Raw genomic sequence first — 9,759 nt, 5'->3', positions numbered from 1 at the left:
GGGCGCTCTTTTAGAGTTTCCTTAACTGTAAAATGAAGAGCCCAATTGCATGACAGGACTGTAGTGAGGATCAAATAAAATCATATTTATTAAATGCTTGGTATATACTAAAGGTGCTTAATAAATGCCTGTTCCCTTTTCCTTTCCACAGAGCTAAGTGCCTTACAGATACCTCAATTGATTTTCACAGCAACCCTGTCAAGTAGGTGTTTTTGTGATCCCCATTTTACAGTTGGGGAAACTGAGATGAGAGGGTTTAAGTGATTTGCCCAAGGTCACAGAGCTAGGAAGTATCTGGGGCTACATTTGAACTCAGGTCTTCCTACTATCCAATGTACCACTTAACTGCCTATAGAAACCTGTTTCTTTTTTTAGGAAAAAGTGCCTTCTTAGTTTCCTTTGCAGGATCCTCCTCCCTCTTATCACACCACTTTGGGGTTGGTATCTCCTAAGTTTGTGTCATGGCTAGTTTTCGCCTCTCTCTCTCTCTCTCTCTCTGGCACTGAGCAGCTATGCACCAAGTTCCCATATCTACACATCGATTCATTATGTCTCTATTAAGCTCTAATCTCATATATCCAATGGACCGTCCTAGAGATGTCTTAAGAGGCAGCTAGGTAATGCAGTGGATAAAACACCAAGCCTGCGGTTAGGAAGACTCTTCTGCCTAGGTTCAACTCTGGTCTCAAACACTTCCTAGCTGTGTGACCCTGGGAAAGTCACTTTTCAAAAATTAATTCATTAATAATATTTTTCCATGGTTACATGATTCATGTTCTTTCCCTCCCCGCTCCCAGGGCTGACAAGCAATTCCACTGGATTATACATGTATCATTGTTCGAAACCCATTTCTATTTTATTCATATTTGAAATCTTTTAATGCCCAAACCCCAATCATATCCCTATTGAACCATGTGATCAATTATATGTTTTTCTTTAAGCAAGTCATTTTTAATCCTGCTTGCCTCAGTTTCCTCATGTGTCAAATAAGCTGGAGAAGGAAATGGCAAACTTCTCCAGTATCTCTGCCAAGAAAACCCAAAATGGTAGCACAAAGAGTTGGACATAACACGACATACATGTCTTACATTCAATTCATCCATAATAGAAATCATTATTTTCTATTGACACGCCAAGCTTTGCTAACTTCCCTCTTATTATCAGAAACACCATCATTCATTCTCTCTGTCACTCAGACCCACTACTCACGAGTCATCCCAACCCTTCCTTTTCCTAACCACTTAGTTGCCAGGTTTTGTCATCTCTGCCTCTGCAACACCTCTGGCACTGGATCCCTTCTCTCCATTCACACTGCCACCCTAGTTCAGGGCCACAATCATTTCTCCTTGTAAGAGATTGTAAGAGCTATTATAAGAGCTTCTTAAATAGTGCCTAGTCTCCAGGATCTCCCCTCTCCAATTCATCCTTCAAGCCTTTTGAAGCAGGGGTCGGCAACCTTTTTGGACATGAGAGCCATAAACGCCACATTTTTAAAAATGTAATTTCATGAGAGCCGTACAGTGCTCACAGTGCCGCTCCTGTAACAGAGCCTGAAAAAAAAATGGACTTTATGGCTCCTGCAGAAAGAGCCGTATCTGGCCCTCAAAAGAGCCAGATATGGCTCGAGAGCCATACGTTGCTGACCCCTGCTTCAAACAGTTGTCAAAGTGATTTTCCTACAAAGCTTACATATGATCATGTCACTCTGCTCAAGAAGGTCCAGTGGCTCCCCATTTCCTCCAAGATAAAATATAAATGCTCTTTTTTGTCATTTAAAGCCCTTCAAAACCTGGCTCTAGATGACCTTTCAAGGATTACTGCATATCACTACATGTTATTCTTCCTCATGAACTCTTTTTTAAGATAATGCATATTTTATTTTTAATGTTTTTTTCCAAATTACAGATAGATACAATATTAGTAATAATTTTCTGACATTTTGCCACTCATTCTCTCCCTCCTCCCTGACAGAGCAAGTAATATGAAAGAGGTTGTTCACATGCTACCATGAAATATATAATTCCATGTTCATCATGAAAAAGACACATATCACTTATACTAGAGAAAAATTAATTTTTAGATGGAAATAAAATGAAGAATGGTATGCTTCTTTGCATTCAGATTCTATCAATTTCTTCTATGATGGTGGATAGCCTTTTCTGTCATGTCTCCCTTAAGTTGTCCTGGATCTTTTTACTGCTGATAACAGTTAAATTATTCCACAATCGATCGTTATACATTATTGCTGTTACTGAGAACAACATTCTCCTGGTTCTGCTCATTTCATTTAGCATCAGTCATATAAATCTTTCCAGGTATTTCTGTGTGATCATCTTGTTTTTCATTTTTTTGGCACAATAGTATTCTATTACAACCATACACAACTTATTCAGTCATTCTTCAATTGGTGGATATTCCTTCCCACTACAAAAAGAGCTGCTTTTTTGTAGGTCCTTTCCCTCTATCTTTGATCTCTTTGGGATACAGACCTAGAAGTGGTATTACCAGATCAAAAGGTATGCACAGTTCGATGGCCCTTTAGGCAGGGTTTCAAATTGCTCTCCAGAATGGTTGTATCAGTTCGCAGATCCACCAACATTGTATTAGTGTCCCAATTTTCCCACATTACCTCCAATATTTATAATTTTCTTTTTTCTTTTTTGCCATATTAGCCAGTCGGATAGGTGGGAGGGGATACCTCAAGGTTGTTTTAACTTGCATTTCTCTAATAAATAGTGATTTGGGGTATTTTTTTCATATGACTAATGATGGTTTTAATTTCTTCATCTGAGAATTGACTGTTCATATCATTTCACCATCTAATAATTGGGGAATGTTTTGTATTTTTATAAATTTGACTCTGTTCTCTATATATTTGAGAAATGAGACCTTTGTCAGAGATACTTGCTAGAAAATCCCCCCCCCCCCAATTTGTTGTTTTCCTTTTCATCTTGGTTGCATTGGCTTTGTTTATGCAAAAGCTCCTTCATGTACTCTTTGGTCCAGCCAAAGTGGCCTATTTCCTCTTTGATTGTCTGCTATCTCAGTTCCTTTTCATAGGGGAACCTCCATGCCAGGAATGCTTTTCTTTCTCACTTCCTAAAACTCCTCTTAAAATGTTTAACTCCTTTCAAAGCTTAGCTCAGTTACTTCCACCTTCAAAAGGCCTTTCTTGATTCTTTCAGTTGTTAGTAACCTCCCCAACTCACAAATCACAGGCATCTAGATGGCTCAATGATTAGAATATTTGATCTGGAGTTAGGAAGACCTGAGTTCAAATCTTGCCTCAGACATTTACTTAGCTATGTGTCCTGGGCAAATCACTTAATCTGCCTGCCTCAGTTTCCTCACTTGTAAAATAAAGAAAACAATAACAACTATCTCCCAGAGATGTACTTTGCAAACCTTAAAATGCTATATAAATGCTAGCTATTATTATTTTTAACAACCTTTATCTTCTTTTTCCATTTAATCCATGTTTTTTTCACATTTCAATCTTTATTTTTATTTATTTAATTTTATTTTTATTACCATGCAAAACACACTTCCATATTGCTACCTTCTATCTTAGAATAGATATTATGTTTCAGTTCTAAAGCAGAAGACAGTAAGGGTTAGGCAATGGGAATTTTAAGTGACTTGCCCAGGGTCACACAGCTAGGAAGTGTGAGGCCAGATTTGAACCCAGGACCTCTAGACTCCAGGCCTGGCTCTCTAATTACTCAGGCACCCAGCTACCCCTATTAATCTGTATATATCCCCTATGTATTGTTGTTCACTCATTTTTTTCAGTCCGTGTCCAACCCTTTGTGATCCTGTTTAGGGTTTTCTTGGCAGATACTGGTGTGGTTTGCCATTGCCTTCTGCAGGTCATATTGCATATGGGGAAACTGAGTCAAACAGGGTTAAGTGACTTGCCCAGGGTCACACAGCTAGGAAATATCTGAGGCCAAATTTGAACACAGGAAAGTGAGTCTTCCTTGCTCCAGGCTGGACATTTTATCCACTATGCCACCTGCCCATCCCATATGAACTATCTGTGAACATACTGTGTATCCTTCTAGCAGAATGGAAACTCCTTGAAGACAGAACCTCTCTTAGAGCACCTAGGTGGCTCAGTGGCCTGACAGTCAGGTCTAGAGATGGGTGGTCCTGGGTTCAAATAGGACCCCAGACACTTCCTAGCTATGTGACTCTGGACAAGTCACTTTACCTCAGTTGCCTAGCCCTTCTGGCTCTTCTACCTCCTAACTAATACTTTGTATTGATTCTAAGACAGAAAAAGGTAAGAGTTAAAAAAAAAAAAAGATAGAGCCTCTATCGCTTTTGTCTTTGTGCCCCCAACACCTAGAAAAGAGGCTAAATACACAATAGGTACTTAATAAATGTTTGTCAATTGCCTTATTGGGATAAAGACAGGTCCAAATAAGGGAGAGAACAAGTGGATTCTATTGCTTTTTCAAGTACAGGCTAAATTTCCGGAAAGAGAAGCTAAAGGGACTTAAGCAAGACCTCTCCATCCTCCAGGTGACAGAGAATGAGGAAATGTTCCTCAGAAAGTACAAGAGAATGGGGCTTCAGTGGTGGTGGAGGAAGCGTCCAAAGTAGACAAAGGCGAACTTGACTCTGGTCAGAAGTTGGAGAAGGCTGTAATGTGGAAGGAGAAGAAAGGACAGGCAGAGAGCTAGACTCCAGGTAGATTTGGGCTCTTCCGTGTGGAAGCAGAAAACTCAAACCTCAAGCTTACAGGAAATTGAAATTCTGAAAGATCTTGATGGATGACTAACTGACTTCTCTAAGGCTGTGATTTAACAACTACAAGTGGTTGTCGTTTTAGGCTACTAGTCTTTGTGCTAATGCTAGCAGAGGCTACATGGAATCCAGGCTTCCCAGCCTGGATGCTTTTGTTTGCCATTAGAGATGCAGAAGGTGGTGGAAAGAATGCTGAAGGAATGGTGTGGGCCAGCATTAGGGGTGGAGTTAGGGCCAGAGCTACTTCAGGGAGAGATTTCAGACCCAGGAGAGATGTGGAGGGAAAGACTCAGGAAGCCAAAGACATGGAGGGGAAGCTAACTCATCCACGTGCCCCTGATTCCCAGCTTCTCTTCCAGATGTTTTTGGAGACTTTTCCTTTGGTCGACGCTGGGGCTTAATTCATGCTTCCAACTGAGATTCCTTGATCTTAGCTGAGAGTCCATGTACTTTTTCTTTTTCTTTTACAATTACTGTTTATTGAGAAGTTTTGAATGGTTAAAATGTGGATGTCTTCTCCCTAAACAAATCACGACCCCCCCCCCCTTACTGTTCAGCACACAGGATGCACACCCTGTTTCTCTCTTCATTTACCACTCTGCAAAACAAGATGGATCCAAGACATGACCCTGACTACTTTATAATACAAAGGACTACAAATTTACACGTTAAAATCCCTTTGAATCCCTTTCTGCTAAACGAGCTATTACTGAGCAACTGAGAAGCCTCGGGCCAAACATGTTTTCTCCATCTGGAGTTGAGTCTTTCCTAAAAATGTCTTTTTTCCTTTTAAACCTGGAGCAGTTTCATATGCTATCATTATTCTAGTCTGCTCCCCAAACAGAGCAGGGGTATTCCTTTTGTAGAATGGCTATTTGGACACACTTTCCTTTTAAAATTGATCTAAACAGCTTGAAGATTGACAGAATGAGCCTCCCAGCTGTAGCTCAGCCATGACCCTCTTGCACAGGCAAATTTACCAAACAGGTGAAAAATAATGCTTTAAGAATTATCACAAGTTTAAAAAAAATAATGTATTAATATGGAGCCTCCACATTTTTCTGACCAAGTAAAATTCCTCTAGAGGTGGCAGCTGTAAAAGAGAAGGCACTTTGTGCTAATTTCGGAGTCTCTCCTGGAGAGTACCCCATAGCAGATATGGATGAATGTTCTTCTAGACATTAGACACATTCCATCCAATCATGTGAGACCCTTCTTGAGGGAGGAAGGGTCTCCTAGATAGGCAGCTGAAAAGAAAAATCATTTTCGATCATGGCACCAAAGTGAAAAGACTACCTAAAGTTGGGAAAGGAGGGAGGAAACAGCTACAAACAAGGATAAAGGTATCTCTGCACCATTCCCAAAGGCTGCTTCCTTAACGTGTTTCCAGAAGGCCTAAAGGAGTCAGCATAAGCAGGGCAGCTGAGAGAGGGTAGTGGCCAATACCGTATCCCTTTGTTGAGTCCCAGGGTGGCTCTTGCAAATCTGAAGTCTTGCAGCTGGGCAGGGAAAGTGGGTTCCTAGTGGCAGCATGGCAAATGAGCCAGTAGCCTGCCTGCCTACCCACCTGAGGGTTTTCACACACAGCAGTGAAGAGAGAGTTGGGGCTTTTTTCTCCCACATGATCTAGGACTTCTTGGCAATGCATAATGGCTTTATGGGCCACCTGAAGGACCCTGCTGGGACCTCCTTATCGATGACTCAGAAATGGAGTATGAATATTTTAGTTTGGGGGCCAGGTGGTAGAGTAAATCACCAAGGCCTGAGTGTGACTTTCTCCTAGTACCATAAGTAAAGTGCATCATCACAAATGGAGGCCATGAAGAGAACTGAGAAGAAAGCATCAAAGGTGGCAATTGGAGAGGGACAGCTAAGGAGGCCTGGAAAAATATTACCATCACTCCACACGACAGAGAAGCCAGACCCACATCCTCCACTTGGAAGGCGGCCACCCAAAGAAGACTTCCGTTATTGCTTGATTTCCTGGGAAATGTAGGGCTATTTAGCCATGATGGAAGGATGACTGGGAGGGCTGGCAAAGACACATCACAAGAACCACAGGACTTGGCTGGGATTGGACAAGAATAAACTATAGGCTCAGTCACAGTTGGCTGACAGCATTTTCTTCATTCTAAAGAACTTTTGAGTATGTGTGAAACTGGCCCAGTTGTCTACAGCTGATGTGGTTGAAATGTTTGGTTGGGGTCTTCAGATGCCACAGAAGAAGAAAACGCATCTATCACATTTCAGAAGGTTCAGCGTTCACCAGGACAGAGCAGGTTCTGTAAAAACTCTCAGAAACTCATAGCCCTTACAGGGGTGTGAGAAAATAAGACCCCAGGGCTGTGCACAGAACCATGCTCCCCCAAACTCCCCCACTGCACTGCTGGCTATTTTCCTGTTTTCATATAGGAAGGTGCTGCTCCTCGTGCCGTCAGGCCCTCAAAGCGTTTGTAAGTGTGGTTGATGAAGACCCAATCTTTGTTCTTGTAGTCCATCTCTGGGTGGTTACTTGTAGCCACTGTGGGTTTAAGAATATCAGATTCAGGAAATTCATCAAAGTTTGAGGTGTCTTCAATGCTTCTTATCCCAATCGATATTGCAGCCGGTCTCTCCCTGATATGTTCCCAGTCAACTCCTTCAAAAATAGGATTACTCTTAATTTCTTCAACTCCAGGAGCTCTGACTTTATGTTCCCTATTCACAATAGAATCTTAAAAGAAGATCCTTAGCTTTCTCAGAGATTGGAACTTCTGGAGGAAAAGTCAGCATTTCTTTCCAATTCATCACTTTCTTGTAGGTTTCTTGAGGAGTCTCAGAACAGAAAGGAGGGTAACCAATGAGCATTTCATCCATTCATCCCCAAGAGACCACCAGTCACAGAGCTTATTGTATCCAGTTTGCATAAAGACTTCAGGAGCAATGTAATCTGGAGTGCCCACCGTGGAGAAGGCTAGCTGGCGTCTATTTCTTTTCCAGGTTTCTGCTTTCCTTTTGGAATTCATGTTCTGGAAAGTGAAGTCACTGGGGAGATTGTGATTCAAGTTCCTATAAAATTCTGTCCTATGAGCTTTCTTTAGTCCTGTGCAGAGGCCAAAGTCAGAAAGCTTCACATGGCCCTTGCTCTCCAAGAGGAGGTTATCTGGTTTCATGTCTCTATGGATAAATCCAAGTTGATGAATTGAGTCTGTTGCTAATACCATTTCTGCTATGTAGAACTGAGTCTCCTCTTCAGTTAAAGTATCTTTTTTCATCAATCATGTCACCTCCAGGAAGGAACTCCATGATTAGGTAGAGATTTAGCTTATCCTGAAAACTAGGGAACATTTTCACAACCCACAAACTGTCTGCCTCCACTAGAATGTCCCGCTCCGCACCAGTGTGGCCAACCTGCTCTTTTTCAAGCATATCTGCTTTGCAAAGTATTTTCATTGCTTATTCATGGCCTGTATCTTTCTTCTGAACAAGCCTCACCTCACCAAATGCTCCTCTTCCTATTACTTTTAAGGACTCAAAGTCTTCCAGTCCAAGCCTTGTTCTCTGTTTCCTTCTGAGTGTATGCTGTTCTCCTAAGTCTCTTCTCTTCATCTTTTAAGCCTTCTTCTTCCATCACTTTCTCGAGCTTCTTTTGTCTCATTTCCCATTCTTCATGTTACACAATAAGGTTGCTGTAAAAATTCTCCAATGTCACTTTTGTCATAGTGACTTGTTTCTTCGTATGGTTGCTCATGGATGAACAAGGTGTTGAGCCTGTCACTGGCATGGTAGCCCTTGACCTTTTCTGTTCTAGGTCTCCTCTGGCTAGGCAGAATACCTCTGATGTAGGTGATACTGGGTCACTGTGTGACTGTGGGCGGGTCATCTAACCTCTTCAAGCCTCATTTTCTTCATCAGAGCGCCCCACCCCCACCCCGGGGCCACAGGATCGAGCCCCGGCACCAGTCCTCCATGTACTTTTTCAACCCTTCCTTTCTTTCTTTTTTAAAATTTAATTAATTAAAAATATTTTCCCATGGTGATACAATTCATATTCTTTCCTTCTCCTATTTCCTCCATCCTCCAGGAGCTGACAAGCATTTCCACTGACTTATACATGGATCATTGTTCAAAACCTATTTCCATATTATTCATATTTGCCATAGTGATCATTTAAAGCCAAAATCCCCAATCATATCGCCATCGAACCACGTGCTCTATCATATGTATTTCTTCTGTGTTTCTGGTTCCACAGTTCTTTCTCTGGTTGTGGATACATTCTTTCTCCTAAATTCCTCTGGATTATCCTGGATCATTGCATTGCTACAAGTAGTAAAGTCAGTTACATTCTATTGTGCTACAATGTATCCGTCTCTGTGTACAATGTTCTCCTGGTTCTGCTCCTTTCACTCTGCATCAATTCCTGGAGATCTTTCCAGTTCGCATGGAATTCCTCCAGTTCATTATTCCTTTCAGCACAATAGTATTCCATCACCATCAGATACCACAGTTTGTTCAGCCATTCCCCAATTGATGGATACCCCCTCATTTTCCAATTTTTGCCACTATAAAAAGCGCAGCTATAAATATTTTTGTACAGGTATTTTTCCTTATTATCTCTTTGGGGTACAAACCCTGGATCAAAGCAACCCTTACTTTCTGTTTTAGACTATTATTTATCCCTAAAGAAATGCACCTAGCTTTGCTTTGGAGGACTCAACTCTCAGTGCTAGTGAGAGCTGAGATAAGGACTCCTGGAGTTCATAAGGGCTACCCTTTGATCCATGGCACAGGAAGACCACCAACTTCCCTTGTCATTAAGAGATCAACAAAGAGTTGTTTATAGAGAACCTCCCATCCTCACGTCTGGCTCTCAATCCACTAAGCCACCTGGCTGGACTTCCTTCCTTTCTTCCTACCTTCCTTCCTTCCTTCCTTCCTACCTTCCTTCCTTCCTTCCTTCCTTCTTTCCTTCTTTCCTTCCTTCCTTCCTTCCTTCCTTCCTTCCTTCCTTCCTTCCTTCCTTCCTTC

At 41.6% G+C, this 9,759-nt stretch overlaps 1 pseudogene; it reads right to left on the bottom strand.

Moving 5' to 3' along the window:
- Window positions 1-7,142: 7,142 nt before the first annotated feature.
- Window positions 7,143-8,515, bottom strand: LOC123247538 (annotated as a pseudogene).
- Between the last annotated feature and the right edge of the window lie 1,244 nt (window positions 8,516-9,759).

Source organism: Gracilinanus agilis, chromosome 4, assembly GCF_016433145.1.
Source record: "Gracilinanus agilis isolate LMUSP501 chromosome 4, AgileGrace, whole genome shotgun sequence".
Lineage (NCBI taxonomy): Eukaryota > Metazoa > Chordata > Mammalia > Didelphimorphia > Didelphidae > Gracilinanus > Gracilinanus agilis.
This window is presented reverse-complemented; position numbering and strand designations above follow the sequence as displayed.